Below are 19,945 nucleotides of genomic sequence, written 5' to 3'. Positions count from 1 at the left end.
TTGGCTGATAATAATCCCAAGTCAGTTATTGCCCGATAATAATCCGAACTGGTCAACTTTTTTTTTTTTTTTTTTTTTTTTTGTAAAATAGTCCGCTGTTAAAATAACTTAACGGAGTTAAGTTTTTTTCCGAATTACAAACCGATGTTTTAGGGCTTTTGATCAGAACGAGGATACGAGTCGATTGATGTAAAACTTACCTCGAAATACTGACCCAATCCACGAAACGGTGCTTCAATTCGGGTGTTTAAACTTCCAATTAACAAAAATCAAGCCATTTCGAGCACAATTTCGAGGTAAGTTTTACATCAATCGACTTGTATCATCGTTCCAATTTGCCTTATTATTATTATTAGGAATAGGAATAACGGATTTTAATAATCTCAACTATTAGCCATTGGCCGGCAATGGTTCCAACTTAAAAAACAACCAGTGGTGGTCCCACATTTTCACATATTGTAAACCAATGGACCTTTACTAACAAAACCTTAATTTTTTTTGTCCCTTTTTCTTTTTCTGTTAGTAAAGGTCCATTAGTTTACAATATATGAAATTGTGAGACCGCCGCTGGTTATTTTTGAAGTTGGGACCATTGTCAGCCAACGACTAATAGTTGAGATTATTAAAATCCATTATTCCTTATTATTATTATGATGCAAGTTGTATATGAATTTATTCCGCTAAACAAACCACAATTTAACACATACACTATACGAAGTGCACTCGAAAGGGAGCTTCTTGTGAACGATAATAGGATGAAATTACTAGTTTGTTTACCTTTCGCCTCTTGAACTTTCTTTCTCCGTCGTCTAAATAGACGATTTTTGCCCATCAACACCATCCGCCAGAGGTAAAGATTTGATAGCATCCTCAAAACCATTAGCTAAACCATGCAGCCTGAATACAAAATCACTTTTAAAAAAAATTTCACATAAAAGACTGCATTTACAAAAGGAAAATAGAGGCTGACTCGTTACTTGATTTGCACACGTGTTTCAACCGCTTTTTATCCATTCTTGTAAGAGGCGCTCGGGTGAAGAGCGCCTCCTCTCCTTGCGCGTTCTTCCATTTTCGCCTTGTATTTGGTCACATCTCTATCTTTAGTCCCAATTACCTCCCTCACCTATTTCATGCGATCATATTATCAACTGTAATTTTTTTTTCTAAAAAAGAACAAAGAAAATAAATAAAGAGAAACTAACTTCCTCAGGCCTTCCCTTGAGATCATTCATTAAATATCTAGCGTACTCGCTACGCAGATCTTGCCTTAACGCTTGTTTCTCTTTCCTTGATGCATTTCTCTCATGTTTTGAAGTCGTATTTTCATCCATTGATGCAGGTGTAATCTTTGGGGGTCGATACTTGCAGTCATTATCCTATCATTCGAGTCGAATAACAATGATGCATGCTTTTAAAGTAACATCAAACGATATACACGAGCCAGCCGGCCCATAATGGTATGCAAAAAACCACTAAACACATTATCCTAAATGAAATGAGATGTCCATTTTGTACTGTAGAGGAAAGAATACTGAACTGATTAGTTTATGTTAACGGGTCAAACGAGAAAAAAGAAAGGGTAACAAACAAACGTACCAGGTAAAAATCCCACTCATAGCATAAAACTTCGTAAACTTTTTTTAATGAATTAGTTTATTATTATAACTATGAGTAAAGTGCCATTTTCGTCCCTGAGGTTCGGTCAATTTTGCGACTTTTGTCCAAAGGTTTGTTTTTCTGCATCCGGATCCAAAAGACCAAAAGGTTTGAAATCTTGCAATTTTCATCCGGCTCGTTAACTCCATCCATTTTTTTCCGTAAGTCAGGGGTATTTCCGCGGCTCGTTAACTCCATCCATTTTTCTCCGTTAAGTCAGAGGTAGTTTCATCTTTTTTCTCCGTTAAGGGTATTTTAAATACTTGTACATTATGCTAAATGCTTGTACATAAAGTGAAAAAGACCGAATTGCCCTTTAAGTTAACAAAAAAGACAGCAATACCCATGGCTTAACAGAGAAAAATGGATGGAGTTAACGAGCCGGATGAAAATGGCAAGATTTCAACCTTTTGGATCCAGATGTGCAAAAACAAACCTTTAGACGAAAGTCGCAAAACTGACCAAATCTCAGGGACGAATCTATAACTATTTAAATGTAATCAAACCAACCCAATTACCCAACTTTGTTAACAAGAATGTCTTTGTTTGGACGCATTACCAAACCCGTTTAAATTAAACAACTCACATCAGGGGCAATTTTGTCAATAAGCATGTCAGGGTTTGGACGAAGCTTCAAAGCATCATCTCGTTCACGAGGCTTCTTGTCATCCACCGAATTCCTGGTTAGCCTTGTTAGTTTCTGAATTTGGTATTGCAGCATCTTATCGATGGCGCGTATCTGGACACGATAACTAAAACAGTTAACCAACTCATCATGCAGCTTTCAAAATTCCAGATGATTAAATTACCAAAGATACAATATAAAAAGAAACCTTTGTCGGAAAGAAGAAAATAAATAGTATAGGGGGCTAATATGTAACTTGGTGTTCTATATAAGCACCATTTCTTTGTAACCCTAGATGATGAACTTCAATATAATTCAAAACCCAAATCGGCTCATTCTCTATACCAAACAACATGGTATCAGAGCAGTGTTTCTGATTCTTGAAACCGTTTTGCTCATCATATACAATCTCTCCCATCCAAACTTCAAACCAGAGAAAACCTATTTTTACAGATCCGCCGCCGCACCAGTTGTTCGTCGTGCTCCGGTCACCAAAGTCCTTCAATAGTCTTACCTTTAAGAATAAAAAAAAGGGAGCGCCGTTAGTGTGTTTTGTTTGATATTATCACAGAAAAAACAAAAAGAAACAATTTTTTTTGTTCCACTATTCTCCTGCTTGCGTCACCCAAGAAACAATTTTTTTGTTTTTGTCCAATGTTTTTCCCTCGTTGACCAAGAAACCACAGAAAACAATTTTATTGCCTTTTTTTGTTCTGTGAGCCATCACTTTGCAACAAGAATTGTAGTTTTTTTTGTTGCTTAGTCTCAATCAGTTCAGGCATCGGATTGGAAGGCCGCCGCCAGTGGATTTGATAAACACCAGCGGATCTGTCTATCTTGAGCCAAACAACACAACCCAAACCCTAGTCGTTGCTGTGAGCGGATTTGTATCAGTAGCGATTGTCTCTAGGTGAACTCAAATCTTGAACGCGAGTTCAAGTTACCGGTGTATTTAATAAATTCGCCGGTAAAGTACCTTCGCTACCTAGCGACGATATTCCGAACGAAATTCTTGAACGCGAGTTCAAGTATCCAACAAAATTAATAAATTCGCTGGCTTGGTTGGTTACTTAATAACCGTGCCGGGACAACGTTAAAGAAAAAAAAAAAGGAAATCAATCATAGTAAGAACAGTGCTTGGATTTTCGATTCTGGGGCCACTGACACCATGACGTTTGAACCATTAGACATATGGTCAATAACTCAACCTCAAAAATCTCAAATACATACAGCAAACAACGGAACGATGCAAGTGAAAGGAGGAGGAGTAATTGAAATTTCACCAACTATGAAATTGTCAAATTGCCTCTATGTTCCATCCTTATCACACAAATTACTGTCAATCAGTCATATTACCAAAGAATTAAATTGCACGGTACTAATGCACCCTACTTTCTGTCTCCTACAGGATATCAGGACGGGGGTGATTATTGGACGTGGTACTGAGAGCCAAGGATTGTACTATGTGGATGAAGTGGCTCACCAGGGTACTGTGATGTTGGCTCATGGAACTAATAACCGGGACACCTGGCTATGGCATCGACATTTGGGACATCCATCCCATGGTTATTCGCACCTTTTGTTTCCAAAACTCTTCCCTTCAAATGGGAAAATAGATTGTGAAACCTGTCTTCGCGCCAAAAGCCATCGACACCCGTTCAAACCTAGCAATACGAAAGTTGCTTCACCTTTCTCATTAATCCATTCTGATGTGTGGGGTCCTGCTCCTGTGATAGGGGGGCAGGGTCTTCGGTACTTTATATTATTCGTGGATGATTGCACTCGCATGACATGGGTATATTTTTTAAAATATAAAGCCGAAGTTTACGAAAAATTTGTCATGTTTTATGCTATGATTCAAACTCAATTTCAAACTCAAATCCAAATCCTTCGATCAGACAATGGGGGGGAATTTGTCAATACATCTATGAAACAATTCTTTACAACCAAAGGATTAATTCATCAAACCTCTTGTGCCCATACCCCAGAACAAAATGGTGTTTCCGAACGGAAAAACCATATTATCCTTGAAATGACTCGAGCCCTTTTGATCGAATCTCAAGTCCCTAAATATTTCTGGCCGGAGGCAGTTGCAACCTCCGTGTATCTGCTGAATCGGCTTCCTACAAAAGCTCTCAAATTCAAGACTCCCCTAGATTGTCTGTCTAAATCTGCCAATATTCCCCATCCTCTTACACTTGAACCTCGAATCTTTGGGTGTACCGCTTTTGTCCATATACCCAAAACCAACCGAAACAAACTTGGCCCATGTGCTGAGAAATGTGTATTTGTCGGCTATGGGATCGATCAAATCGGTTACCGGTGTTATAATCCAATAACTCGTCAAATGTTCACCACAATGAATGTTGACTTTCTTGAAACAAAATACTTTTATAACACCCAACTCAGCGGTCAGGGGGAGAATGAATGTATAGACCCTCTGAGTTGGCTAACCCAACTTCCCTCGTATGAAGAAGTAACAACAGAACTTCCTCACAATACTGCGAGTCCTTCAAACTCAGACACACAATATGAGGAGCACAGTACCACTGAAGAAAGTCCATCCAACGTGATGTCCGAGGTAAGAAATACTGAGAACCCTGAATGTTCTACGTCTTTTAACTATGGGACAACAGGGGAACATATAGAACCGACAACTACAGAACATGTTGATCCAGTTGTTGAACAGGTTGATCCAGTGGTTGAACATGTTGAACCAGGTGCAGTAGAGACAACCGGAAGATACTCTCTTCCACCTAGAGCCAATAGAGGAGTTCCTCCAAAACGGTACTCCCCAGAGAGGGAAACCAGAAATTCAAGATATCCTGTAGCTAATATGGTCAACGGGAACTTATTTAACAGTGCAAAAGCATTTGTTGCTTCACTATACATTGAACAGATACCTAATTCCGTAAAGGAAGCTCAAGGTAAGAAGAATTGGGAAGAAGCAATGGAAGTGGAGATGCGTGCTCTTATGAAAAACAATACATGGGAGAAGTGCATTCTTCCTAAAGGAAAGAAAACTGTTGGATGCCGGTGGGTGTATTCGATTAAATATAAACCAGATGGTTCCATTGGAAGATACAAAGCCCGGCTTGTAGCCAAAGGGTACACTCAGACGTATGGGATCGATTACTCTGAGACATTTTCTCCGGTTGCAAAAATGGATACCATCAGAGTCCTCTTTTCCGTTGCAGCTAATAAGGATTGGCCCCTTCATCAATTTGATGTTACAAATGCATTTCTTCATGGAGAGCTAACTGAAGAAGTTTACATGGAAGCACCTCCAGGTTTTTCAGGGGGTTTTAAAGATAGGGAAGTTTGTAGGTTGAAGAAATCTCTATACGGGCTAAAACAGTCTACTCGGGCATGGTTTGGAAAGTTCACCTTGGCCATGAAAGAATACGGGTACCGCCAAAGTAACGCTGATCATACCTTATTCCTCAAAAGGAGGAACGGCCTCGTAACTTGCTTGATCATATATGTGGACGACATGATTATCACCGGAGATGATGTAGAAGAAATAGCACAACTAAAAAGGAATTTGTTTTCAAAGTTTGAAATGAAAGACCTTGGGAATCTCAAGTATTTCCTTGGAATTGAAGTTCTCAGATCTAAACGGGGGATTTTCATCTGCCAAAAGAAGTATGTTCTTGATCTCCTGGTAGAAACTGGGTTGATTGATTGTAAACCAGCTGATACGCCAATGGCGGTGAACCACAATCTTCACATGGAACTCGATGGAAAGCTCGCAGATAAAGAAAGATACCAAAGGCTAGTGGGCAGGTTAATTTATCTTTCCCATACTCGCCCTGATATAGCTTACGCTGTTGGAGTGGTAAGTCAGTTTATGCACCAACCACAAGTTGCCCACATGGAAGCTGCTCAGAGAATTCTAAGGTATCTCAAGGGAACCGCCGGCCATGGTGTGTTGTTCAAAACAAATGGGCATTTAACTGTTGAACTCTACACTGACGCAGACTGGGCAGGAGATAAGGGAAACCGAAGGTCTACATCAGGGTACTTCTCCTTGGTTGGCGGAAACCTAGTTACCTGGAGAAGTAAGAAACAGAAGGTGGTTGCTCTGTCAAGTGCAGAAGCAGAGTTCAGAGGTATAGCTCGAGGGTTAAGCGAAGTTCTTTGGATCAGGAAGCTGCTAGAAGACATTGGTTTTTCACAAAAGGCTCCTAGTAAAGTTATGTGTGACAATACCGCTGCAATACAAATCTCAGAAAACCCAGTTCAACATGATCGAACAAAACACATGGAGGTAGATCGACATTTCATCAAAGAAAAGTTGGAAGGAGGAATCATAGAGCTCCCGCATGTAGCATCAAAAGATCAACTTGCAGATATCCTCACAAAGGCAGTCAACGGAAACGCGTTTAATAGCTGTTTGAGCAAGTTGAGCATTGGTAATCCCACTACTCAACTTGAGGGGGAGTGTCGGAAAGAAGAAAATAAATAGTATAGGGGGCTAATATGTAACTTGGTGTTCTATATAAGCACCATTTCTTTGTAACCCTAGATGATGAATGTAACATCCCGAAATTTCAAAACTTTATACTAGAATTATAAGATGTATAATAAACAAGAATAAACTAACTAGGATAAATAACCTAGTTAGTTAAGAGCCTTGTAGTAACACTTGAATGAATAAAAGGGCCAAGAATATAAACTAAATAAGAGTGGAGGGACTAAAATTGCTAAAATGGAAACTTAAATTACTAAAGTAGTAAAAATCAACCAAACACCCCATTCAAGAGGTGCCTGGTCGATCAACAAGCAGGGGCGACAAGGGATTTCTTCACCCAAACCCTAATTTGCAAGAAAACCACAAATTGGAGCCTCAAATCAGTTAGAAATCGAAATTCAAGCACTAAATCGTGATCACCTTGTCAAAGGGATCCTAAGGTATGTGGAATTAGGTCATTTTCGTTCGATTCAAAGTCCAAGTATGTGATCAAAATCGGATGTAGAGCTTGATTATGTGTAGTAAACATGAAATTGGAAGTAAAGTAAGGTTTAGGGACAAACCCTAGATGATTTCTTGTTAAAATCTTGCATGTTAGTTGTAAGAATCAAAATCACTATAGTGGGTGATTAGTAAGTTAGTAGAACTTGATAAACACTAGGACTAAGACTCTTGTTCTAGTGAAAACTGAAATTGTGAGATAATCTTTGAAATTATTGATGTTAAAATATGTGTATATTGTCTAATTGAAGTTGATTTGAGTGATAAATTCAAGTTATGAAATTGGTTTAGATCATGTAAAAATCTGACCCGCAAGGTGTTTGATAAAACGCCTAAATAAGGATTAAAATGTTAAAGATTGCTAAAAACGCAGATTTACATATGTAATGAATGAATGCGTTAAAGCTTATGAAAAAGAGTTCTAATCTTTTATGAATTGGACTCTTTAGGCAAGGAATCCGGAACGTCAAGTGGACACGCCGGAGGTGATACCCGCGGAAAAGGTGTGCTTTGAAGGTACGTGACTTTAGTCTCGTCGAATTAAATTTAATTGCTTTGGTTTGAAATGTAATTGATGTCGTAGTGTAAAGGATGCGTTTGATGTGTCGATAAGTGATGAAGTGCACTAGACTATCAAACGGGTCAAAATAAGAACTCGGTATTTAGTTGGGTTAGTCAATTAAGTGATGGTTTTCACTAATTGGCAAAACGGGTCAAAATGATGTTTTCAAAGGAGTCACGAGAGTTGCGACTTGAAAGTCTCATACCTTGTTAAATGATAAATTGTACCATACTAATGATTTAGTAATGGCGAATCTAAGTATAAGAACCCGGGTTATGGGTCGAACAATAATGCTAAAGGAAAAAGGATTGTTTGAAACGGAATGCTTGAATTCCGAATAATCATGTAATAGCAATAGAGGAATTTCAAAGCCATGGAATTGGCGTGAAAACACCAAGTATGTGAGCCCGAGTAATTGGGTAAATATGTTAAAAAGGGTTTAAGAATGAAAAGAGGTGCTATACACTCCCACTAATGGGTCGAATAATGGTAATAAGGAAATTCGTGAACCAATTTGTGGTATCGCGGTTTCCGCAATATAAAATTTACATGGTTAAGTCCGAAGTTTTATTACGGACTCATAGCAATAAGAATTGGTTGAATCGGATCACGGAATAAAGAGTTATGAGCTTCTAAAGTTGAAAAATAGCCAAATTGCAAATGTGCAGAACCCACCGTAAATTACGGTTCCACCGTAATTTACGGTGGACAACAATGTGTTACGGTGTTTTGCTACTGTCTTACGGCAGAACCATAACATTCCCAGGTCCACCGTAATTTACGGTGATACCGTAATTTACGGTGGAACCCAGTAAAAATTTATATTTTACAGTCACTTGTGTTACTAAAACCTGTTTATACATTATATATTAAAGTCAAAACTAACGGTTTTTAGTGTTTGACTCTAGGTATGAATGAATCTCTCCCGGATGACGATCAATCACTTTGTCAAGAACCGAACACGCAAATTGAAGCTTCCGCACTGAATATGATCTTGTCTAAACTTTAAACATGTCATATAGATTTTGTTAATGGTGTTTTGAATCCTTAAAACTAGTTGTTAGTTGACTAGTAAGGGTTGTTTTTAAATGAATTATGCACTATCTAGAACATGTTTGGAAAAATTTACTAGTATGTATGGTTTAAAACACGAATGCTTTTGTAAACTCTGATTTCTATAAAGTTTCATGAAATATTTAGTTTAAATTATGTTAAATTATTAAGGGTGTTACAAGTTGGTAATCAGAGCTTAAGGTTGTCAACAAAAGTGTTCGGTTCAAGCTTGATCGATCGTCCGATAAGAATTAACTTATTATGTTAATAAATTATGTCTTATATATGAATGAGGAGGAAATTAAAGTGCATGGGAAGAGTGTGCTAACACACTTAAACCCGGGAAGTGCACTAAATTTAAACGGTTAAAGCAAGTTGAGAACTTGACTAAACCAAAACAAAAGAAGCAATGTTATAAATGAAATGTTTAACGTTTAAATGTAAACATTTCAGTTTCAAAGATGACGGATAAGGGAAATGACGAAGCGGTGCCAAGAGTCACCGAACAAATGAGAGAAGTGATTGCTGAAGAGGTAGGAAAAGCAATTGAGAACAGTTTGTCGGGTTTCATCGATAAAATCCAAACCACGGTGTTATCAGTGGTGGATGAAAGGATAAAGAAATTGGAGGATAATGCAAGTTTAGCCAAGGAGAAATTGGTAGAGCGTAAGGGTTGCTCGTACAAAGAATTTATGGCATGCAAACCACCACTCTACAACGGAGAAGTGGATCCGATAGTGTGTCAAAGGTGGTTAAGTGATATAGAAGGGGTATTTGAGAGAACCCACTGTGACGTAAATGACTTCGTGGCGTATGGCACGGGTCAACTGAGAGGTCAAGCAAAAGACTGGTGGGATAATAAGAAAAAGGAAATCGGTAGTGAAGAAGCGAAAGCGATGACATGGGATGAGTTTAAGGTACCCTTCCTTAAACATCACAGTCCCAAGGCGGTTATTAATCGAATCAAAGAGGAATTTATCCAGCTTAGGCAGAAGGGCGAATCCATTGATAAAATCACGGGAACTTTTCTTGACAAATTAAGGTTTTGTGATGAATTGGTGACGACCGAAGAACAGAAGGTGTATTATTATTATAATATGCTAAGCGCGGAGTATCGGGAGTTCATGACTCCCTCAAAATACGAAACCCTCACCGAAATCATCAACGCCGCTCGGGAAAGAGAGATAGAGTTGAAGAAACAAATTGAGAGGGGTGAAAGAAGGACGCAAGTGGTTAATCCAAGTCCCACGAAAAAGGCACGCGTGAATGACTCATCAAAGAAGCAAGAAGGAAAAAGTAGCTCGCCAAGCTGTAAAGTGTGTGGGAAAGGGCACAAGGGCGAGTGCCGGTTTAAGGACAAGCCGTGTCCTATATGCGGGAAGACAGGGCACACGGCTGTATTGTGCCCGGGGAAAGTTTCGGTATGCTACAAATGCTATCAGCCGGGTCACAAGAAATCCGAGTGTCCGGAATTGTCCGGAAAGAAGGAAGACAAGGGTGCGCACATTGAAGCACCAAAAGCAAAAGCTAGATCTTTCCAGCTAACGGCAGTGGAGGCGAAAACGGAGCCCGATGTGGTCTCAGGTATATTTGCCATAAATTCAATTCCCGCTCATGTGCTATTTGACACGGGTGTGAATAAGTCCTTTATTTCACATGGACTTATTCGACATCCTTCCTTTGTACTAACAAAATTACCTATGCCTTTAGAGGTAGAAATAGGTGACAACAAAAGTTTCCTTGTATATGATATATGTCGAGATTGTAAGATAAGCATAGATGATGAGGAATACCCGATAGATTTAATTCCTATGTCCATGGGAGAGTTCCAAGTAGTGGTCGGAATGGATTGGCTATCCCGACATAATGCGAAAGTCATGTGTTTCCGCAAGGAGATAAAACTAAAATCTCCAAGTGGGAAATCGATTATCATACGTGGTGAGAAGGAAGGAAAACCTGTTATGTGCTCGATGATAAAAGCTTACAAGCTCATGAAGCATGGATGTAGAGCATTCATGATATACGCGAATGAACTAAACAAAGGGTCGTTAAGGATTGAAGACGTGCCGGTAGTGCGCGAATACGCCGATGTGTTCCCGGAAGACCTACCGGGAATACCGCCGGAACGGGAGATAGAGTTCGGGATCGAATTGATTCCGGGCGCGAAACCCGTGGCCAAGGCACCGTATCGGCTCGCACCCTCCGAATTGCAAGAGTTAATGTCTCAAATTCAAGATCTCCTCGACAAAGGCTTTATTCGCCCGAGTGTGTCACCGTGGGGCGCGCCGGTGTTGTTTGTTAAGAAAAAGGATGGGAGTATGCGTATGTGCATCGATTACCGCGAGTTGAACAAACTCACGGTGAAAAATCGATATCCACTTCCAAGGATTGACGATTTATTCGATCAATTACAAGGTGCTAAATGGTTCTCCAAAATCGACCTTAGATCGGGGTACCACCAGTTGAGAGTCAAGGAGGAAGATATACCGAAGACGGCTTTCCGTACGCGATACGGACATTACGAATTCCTGGTGATGTCCTTTGGGTTAACAAATGCGCCCGCGGCCTTCATGGACCTCATGAACTGGGTCTGCAAGTCCATGTTAGATAAGTCGGTAATAGTGTTTATTGACGACATTTTAATATACTCCAAGGACGAAGCGGAACATGCAAGACATTTGTACGAAGTCTTGGAGACGCTCAGAAAAGAAAAGTTGTATGCAAAATTTTCAAAATGTGCCTTCTGGTTGCGAGAGGTGCAATTTCTCGGGCACGTCATCAATGCAAACGGGATATTGGTAGACCCGTCAAAAATAGAAGCCGTGGCGAAATGGAATACACCGAGGAATCCTTCGGAAACCAGAAGCTTTTTGGGGCTTGCGGGTTATTATCGGAGGTTCATACAAGACTTCTCCAAAATTGCCATGCCACTGACCAAACTAACCCGCAAGGAGGAGAAATTTATTTGGGGTGAGGACCAAGAAAAGGCGTTTCAAACGCTTAAGGAAAAATTGACACAAGCACCGGTATTGTCATTACCGGATGGAACGGATGATATGATAGTTTACTCGGATGCCTCGCATTCGGGGCTTGGTTGCGTTCTGATGCAACGAGGCAAGGTTATAGCCTATGCCTCAAGGCAGCTGAAAACTCATGAAAAGAGATATCCTACTCATGACCTCGAGCTAGCGGCGGTGGTGTTCGCCTTGAAAATATGGAGGCATTATCTATACGGGGTAAAGTTCACTATTTTTACCGACCACAAAAGCCTAAAGTATTTCTTCGATCAGAAGGAATTAAATATGAGGCAAAGGCGGTGGTTGGAGACGGTCAAATACTTTGATTGTGATATACATTACCATCCCGGGAAGGCTAATGTAGTAGCGGACGCGCTAAGCCGAAAGACAGATTATGCGCCTATTCGAGTCCGATCGATGCAACTAATAGTGACATCGGGATTGCTCGACCAAATTCGAAAATCTCAAAGGGAAGCAATAAAAGAAGAGAATGTGAAAAAGGAAAGAATAGTAGGGCAGTTAAAAGACTTGGAGGACGGCAACCAAGGATTAAAAACTCGATTTGGGAGAATTTGGGTTCCCAATACATGTGGAGCCAAAGCACTTTTACTTGACGAGGCCCATAAATCCCGTTATTCGATACATCCGGGGGCGACCAAGATGTATAATGATTTAAAACAAAATTATTGGTGGCCCGGAATGAAAAGAGATATCGTGAAGTACGTGGAGAAGTGTTTGACTTGTTTACAAGTCAAAGCAGAGCATCAAAAACCGTACGGTAAACTGCAACCATTAGACATTCCAGTTTGGAAGTGGGAACAAATTACGATGGACCTGCTGACTAAACTTCCAAAAACCAGCCGTGGTTTTGACGCCATATGGGTAGTTGTGGATCGATTGACAAAAAGTGCACATTTCATTCCGATTCGGGAGACTTATACATCAGAAAAGATTCCGAAGTGTATACCAATGAGATTGTGGCGCGTCACGGAGTACCGATATCCATAGTGTCTGACAGAGATACTCGGTTTACGTCTGATTTTTGGCGTGGTTTCCAAGAGAAAATGGGAACCAAGCTGTTCATTAGCACTGCTTACCATCCCCAAACGGATGGGCAAAGTGAGAGAACAATCCAGACGTTGGAAGATATGTTGCGTGCTTGCATTATCGACTTTGGGGGCAGTTGGGATGTCCATTTACCCTTAGTCGAATTCTCATATAACATCAGTTATCACGCGAGTATTAAAATGGCTCCATACGAGATGTTATATGGTAGAAAGTGCCGAACCCCGGTTTATTGGGGAGAAGTTGGTCCACGGGGGTTAGCTCAGACTGATATAATCCGAGCTACAAATTGTAAGATCGACTTAACCCGCACTCACTTAAAAGCAGCTCAGGATCGACAAAAATCCTATGCGGATAAACGAATGAGGCCAATAGAATTTCAAGTGGGCGATAAGGTAATGTTGAAAGTATCGCCGTGGAAAGGGATAATTCGATTTAGAAAAAGAGGAAAGTTGAGCCCAAGATTTATCGGGCCATTCGAAATCGTGGAACGGGTTGGAAAGGTAGCATACCGTCTCGAGTTACCTGAGGAGTTGAGTGGAGTACATAGCACATTCCACGTGTCACATCTTCGTAAATGTTTAGTGGACGAAACTGCTCATGTCCACTACAACGATATCGAGGTGGATAACAGCCTTAACTACGCGGTAAGGCCAATTGAAATTCTAGATCGTAAAGTGAAGAATTTGAGAAACAAAAAGATCAACCAAGTGAAGGTTAAATGGGAACACCGTAGGGGTGCGGATACTACGTGGGAGTCCGAAGAAGAAATGCAACGGCTCTACCCTACGTTATTCGGTACGTAATTCGGTTTCGGGGACGAAACCCTCTTTGAGGGGGGTGGACTTGTAACATCCCGAAATTTCAAAACTTTGTACTAGAATTATAAGATGTATAATAAACAAGAATAAACTAACTAGGATAAATAACCTAGTTAGTTAAGAGCCTTGTAGTAACACTTGAATGAATAAAAGGGCCAAGAATATAAACTAAATAAGAGTGGAGGGACTAAAATTGCTAAAATGGAAACTTAAATTACTAAAGTAGTAAAAATCAACCAAACACCCCATTCAAGAGGTGCCTGGTCGATCAACAAGCAGGGGCGACAAGGGATTTCTTCACCCAAACCCTAATTTGCAAGAAAACCACAAATTGGAGCCTCAAATCAGTTAGAAATCGAAATTCAAGCACTAAATCGTGATCACCTTGTCAAAGGGATCCTAAGGTATGTGGAATTAGGTCATTTTCGTTCGATTCAAAGTCCAAGTATGTGATCAAAATCGGATGTAGAGCTTGATTATGTGTAGTAAACATGAAATTGGAAGTAAAGTAAGGTTTAGGGACAAACCCTAGATGATTTCTTGTTAAAATCTTGCATGTTAGTTGTAAGAATCAAAATCACTATAGTGGGTGATTAGTAAGTTAGTAGAACTTGATAAACACTAGGACTAAGACTCTTGTTCTAGTGAAAACTGAAATTGTGAGATAATCTTTGAAATTGTTGATGTTAAAATATGTGTATATTGTCTAATTGAAGTTGATTTGAGTGATAAATTCAAGTTATGAAATTGGTTTAGATCATGTAAAAATCTGACCCGCAAGGTGTTTGATAAAACGCCTAAATAAGGATTAAAATGTTAAAGATTGCTAAAAACGCAGATTTACATATGTAATGAATGAATGCGTTAAAGCTTATGAAAAAGAGTTCTAATCTTTTATGAATTGGACTCTTTAGGCAAGGAATCCGGAACGTCAAGTGGACACGCCGGAGGTGATACCCGCGGAAAAGGTGTGCTTTGAAGGTACGTGACTTTAGTCTCGTCGAATTAAATTTAATTGCTTTGGTTTGAAATGTAATTGATGTCGTAGTGTAAAGGATGCGTTTGATGTGTCGATAAGTGATGAAGTGCACTAGACTATCAAACGGGTCAAAATAAGAACTCGGTATTTAGTTGGGTTAGTCAATTAAGTGATGGTTTTCACTAATTGGCAAAACGGGTCAAAATGATGTTTTCAAAGGAGTCACGAGAGTTGCGACTTGAAAGTCTCATACCTTGTTAAATGATAAATTGTACCATACTAATGATTTAGTAATGGCGAATCTAAGTATAAGAACCCGGGTTATGGGTCGAACAATAATGCTAAAGGAAAAAGGATTGTTTGAAACGGAATGCTTGAATTCCGAATAATCATGTAATAGCAATAGAGGAATTTCAAAGCCATGGAATTGGCGTGAAAACACCAAGTATGTGAGCCCGGGTAATTGGGTAAATATGTTAAAAAGGGTTTAAGAATGAAAAGAGGTGCTATACACTCCCACTAATGGGTCGAATAATGGTAATAAGGAAATTCGTGAACCAATTTGTGGTATCGCGGTTTCTGCAATATAAAATTTACATGGTTAAGTCCGAAGTTTTATTACGGACTCATAGCAATAAGAATTGGTTGAATCGGATCACGGAGTAAAGAGTTATGAGCTTCTAAAGTTGAAAAATAGCCAAATTGCAAATGTGCAGAACCCACCATAAATTACGGTTCCACCGTAATTTACGGTGGACAACAATGTGTTACGGTGTTTTGCTACTGTCTTACGGCAGAACCATAACATTCCCAGGTCCACCGTAATTTACGGTGATACCGTAATTTACGGTGGAACCCAGTAAAAATTTATATTTTACAGTCACTTGTATTACTAAAACCTGTTTATACATTATATATTAAAGTCAAAACTAACGGTTTTTAGTGTTTGACTCTAGGTATGAATGAATCTCTCCCGGATGACGATCAATCACTTTGTCAAGAACCGAACACGCAAATTGAAGCTTCCGCACTGAATATGATCTTGTCTAAACTTTAAACATGTCATATAGATTTTGTTAATGGTGTTTTGAATCCTTAAAACTAGTTGTTAGTTGACTAGTAAGGGTTGTTTTTAAATGAATTATGCACTATCTAGAACATGTTTGGAAAAATTTACTAGTATGTATGGTTTAAAACACGAATGCTTTTGTAAACTCTGATTTCTATAAAGTTTCATGAAATATTTAGTTTAAATTATGTTAAATTATTAAGGGTGTTACAATGAACTTCAATACAATTCAATACAATTCCAAACCCAAATCGGCTCATTCTCTATACCAAACAACAACCTTCTCCAAAAACAATCGTGTTGTTAAAAGACTATGAACAAGAGGATGTCGTTGAATAGGAAGCCCATTTGCCTTGCGAAGCAAGTAATATACAAGCGACTGACAGTAACTCAAAAGAAGCAAATGCTTAGCCTCAAGGTAGCTGATCCCGTCTGATGTTGGATAAACACCTGACTTTCTTTACCTGATAATAGTGTCAAATAAAAAGCGAAATGTTAAAAAAAATGATAGCTGTTTGACTTCAAACAGTTTGAAAATCTTTATCTGTTTGGTCTATCTTTGTTTTAAAAAGCGAGAAGCGTACAAAAGCGACAAGGTCTAAAACCGATGCGCTAAGCGCACCACTTTTCGTACCTGAGGCGCAAATAATTATATATAATCTTTTTATATATTTTCTATAGGTTTCTAGCATCATTTGCCCAATATCTAGACACAAATAAGCTTTATATATGTTTTAATATTGAAATTTCATACATGTACAACCCAAAAAGCATGCTGTACAACAACTAAACATGAAAAATACGTGAGGCGCGCGCCTCAGGTGATTTTATGCCAAAAAGTGCGCCTCACTTGCGCTTCATGTATTAGTCGCGCCAAGAGTTGTATTTGATGATATTTTATGCAATCAAGTAAAGCAGGTTTTAATACCTTTGATTTAAAAATTGAACTTTAGTTCTCAGGCCCACCTTTTATGTCTTCTAATACTGTAACTAGCTTAGGAGCTTCTCTGGAAGCAAAACAAGTTTAAATGAGCTTCATCGTAGCGATAACATAAATCACAAACGCATATTTGATCTCCCGCATTGTTGTATATGATGTCTAGAAAAAGCAAAGAAACAAACCTTTCAGTTTTGTTACCATGACTAGACACCAATACCATTGTCTGTTCCATCTCATCTGCATTCATTTACAACTTTCAAAGCTGCAAATATTTTACAAGGTTTTGAGTTTCAGCTGCAGTGATTGATATATGGTTGATGAATAGCCAATTACTACATCTATGAAGTAGTTAATACTATAAGCATCCAGTTGGGTGTTGTTTGGTTTTCTTCTTTCGGGTTGTTCTAGTGGCGAAGCTTGAGATTTCCGACCGAGGGGGCGGAAGTCACCGGACATAAAAATTTCTATAAAACCGGAGGGTCGAAAACGTATATACCCAAAAATTTCGATACGAAAACTACATACTCTGCACTACTTAGCGAAAAGTTCGGGGGTCGGCCGCCTCCTCCCGTCCCTTAAAAGCTTCGCCCATCTTGATAACCAACCCATTTAAAGTTGAGTATCTTAAAATGTCCCTCCTTTATGCATTATAATATAGTATAGATAGATAATCGAAATCAAGAGTAAGAACATCAACTAACCCCAGGTCTAGCCAAAAAATAAAGGAAAACTAACCGAAGAGTTTAAATGAACAAGCGTAAAATGCTAAATTTAGTAACTTCGTTACGAAAAATGGTCCCATATTTATACTTGTAATTGTAAACGTAAGACAACATACTTCATTGTTATACAAAGTTTTACTTCATCAATATTAAACCAATAATATTTACAAAGTGTAGTTCATAATCTATGTTTCACAAAGGATCTCCAAACGATCTTATTTGATAAAACTTGAGAATACATTAGTAAATGACGAGCAAGTAATCCCAAATAAAAAGAAGAAACTAAAATTCACGAGAACACAACAAAAATCCAAATCCAGCGTAATATAAGATAGTCGTATGGCTTTGGTGTATTTAATCAGCGTATGCAGTTCGGTTTGGTGTATTAACATTCGTAAAATACTTTGGTTCAAAATTTTGGGTAATCTACAAGATTTACTCCACTTTAAAGGTGTTATTTTGAGCCCCTTCAGTTTTAAATGCCTAAATCCAAACCAAACATTATTAAAGTAGTATAAAAGGATACATTATACAACATCTTAAAAGACAAAGTCTGTGGAAACTCCATTGGCTTTGTCTACCTCCCCTCTACTTTTATGAATGTTGTAATTTTAGCCCCTTAACTTTGGTATTTTTAAAGTTTTATAAAATAGTAAATTTAGTCCCAAAATTACTACTCTATTTTACAAATAGTTTGCTTTTGTCACCCCAACTTTGTGGTAGTTTCCTTTTCAGCCTAAACTTTGTTATAGTTTTATTTTTACCCCAAAACTTTATCAAATTTTATCTTTACCCTTTCTTAGCCATTAGGTTTAGAAAATGCAATTTTTAACCACTTAACTTTTTATGAACTTTGTAAATGACACTTTCACCCCTCGAGAGTTTTTGTCTTGACGACACCGACTTTGCCTTCCTCCCCCATACTTTCACGGATGTTTCAATTTTAGACCCTTGACTTTGGTATTTTCAAAGTTTCATAAAATGGCAAATATAGTCCCTAAACTACAACTCAATTTTACAAATAGTTTGCTTTTGACACCCCAACTTTGTGGTAGTTTCCTTTTCAGCCCCAACTTTGTTATAATTTCTTTCTTACCCTAAAACTTTAGCAAATTTTATCTTTACCTTTTCTTAGCCCATAACTTCATAAAACACAATTTTTAACCACTTAACTTTTTATTAACTTTGTAAATGTCACTTTGACCCCCTCGAGAGTTTTTGTCTTGACGATATAAATTCGAGTTAGTCGGGTCGCGTATAATATGTTATGATTGTACGATATAAATTTGATTTACGTTACGTTTTGATCCAGTCGCAATGCAACTATAAGATACATCGAGTTCAATCGGATACGTCAATACGTGTGTTTCCATATGGTTAACACATTACACGCTTGAACTAATCCGTTCAATATTTGCGAGGTACCCACGCCGCAAAGCACGCGGGTCTTATTACTAGTATATACATAAATCCAAACTCCACCGTTTATAACGTTATGAAATATGACGGATTTACCCTCGTTTTTTGACATTATAGAATGTGAAATGATCACATTACTAAACCTTATGTCTTTTGTGTATATATCAAAATTTGTTGATATGCCATATTGCCATAACCTCTTATTCTTTATGGCATTATGGAATGTGAAACTTTGTAATTACGATTTTAACTCATATGCCAATATTTTTAGTTTTTCTACAAAATTTTGTATTTACCATTGTACCGCTTATATTTTTTAGTCTTCATCTTCCTGATTTAGTGGCTGATTTTAAAAACCTTTTGAAATTCGATTTTACCGATAAGATAAAACCTTTTGAAATTCGATTTTACCAATAATATAGGCTACGTTTTTTTCTCTATAAATGATGACTGATATTAGTAATATTTTATTTGTTCATGTTATGTGATGAGAAAAAAGCCGAATTGGGAAGAATGCATATGCAGGAACTGAGGCAGTGTTGTTAGTGTTCTTGGATATATTGTTAAACTTAATACGAAATATTAACCAGGTTTGTTTTTATATATATTTTTTTGGTCCATGTGTGCGTTTTGGGTATTTGAAACTCATGGTGCACCAAAACACACAATCAAACAATGACTATATGGTCAATCTTTAAAAATAAACTCACCAACACACACATGACACAACAGCCAGCCTCTTCAATCCTTGCATATTCATCTTCCCAATTTGGCTAATTTCTCAAAAAAAGAAAAAAAAAAGAGAAGTCCTTATGAAATATGAATCTATTTTTTGGCATTATGCAATGTGACAAACTATGATGAGCACATTAATAAACCTTTTTTATCTTTTGTGTTTAGCAAGATCTTGTAACATGCTATAATACATCTTATATTATGTTGCTTCTTCAAGCATAGGTGTTTTACCTTCTTACGAAGTGTCTGTATCCACAAACATCATCGTAAAAAAACGCTCCACCATTCTTTGCACCATGTGGGGCGG

General features: G+C 38.3%; 2 long non-coding RNA genes and 1 pseudogene across 2 annotated transcripts; 2 read left to right on the top strand and 1 right to left on the bottom strand.

Annotated features, from left to right (window-relative positions):
- Nucleotides 1-809: 809 nt before the first annotated feature.
- LOC110901464 lies at nucleotides 810-17,009 on the bottom strand (annotated as a pseudogene).
- Nucleotides 7,039-8,911, top strand: LOC110898923. Its single transcript, XR_002569761.2, has 3 exons — nucleotides 7,039-7,195; nucleotides 7,706-7,772; nucleotides 8,727-8,911. It is a non-coding gene; the product is annotated as an uncharacterized LOC110898923 (long non-coding RNA).
- LOC110898921 lies at nucleotides 14,022-15,894 on the top strand. The gene is made up of 3 exons (XR_002569760.2): nucleotides 14,022-14,178; nucleotides 14,689-14,755; nucleotides 15,710-15,894. It is a non-coding gene; the product is annotated as an uncharacterized LOC110898921 (long non-coding RNA).
- Nucleotides 17,010-19,945: the final 2,936 nt, after the last annotated feature.

This window comes from Helianthus annuus, chromosome 13 (genome assembly GCF_002127325.2).
Source record: "Helianthus annuus cultivar XRQ/B chromosome 13, HanXRQr2.0-SUNRISE, whole genome shotgun sequence".
Taxonomy (NCBI): Eukaryota; Viridiplantae; Streptophyta; class Magnoliopsida; order Asterales; family Asteraceae; genus Helianthus; species Helianthus annuus.
Note: the sequence above shows the minus strand (reverse complement) of the source record. Positions and strands in the feature narration are given on the sequence as shown.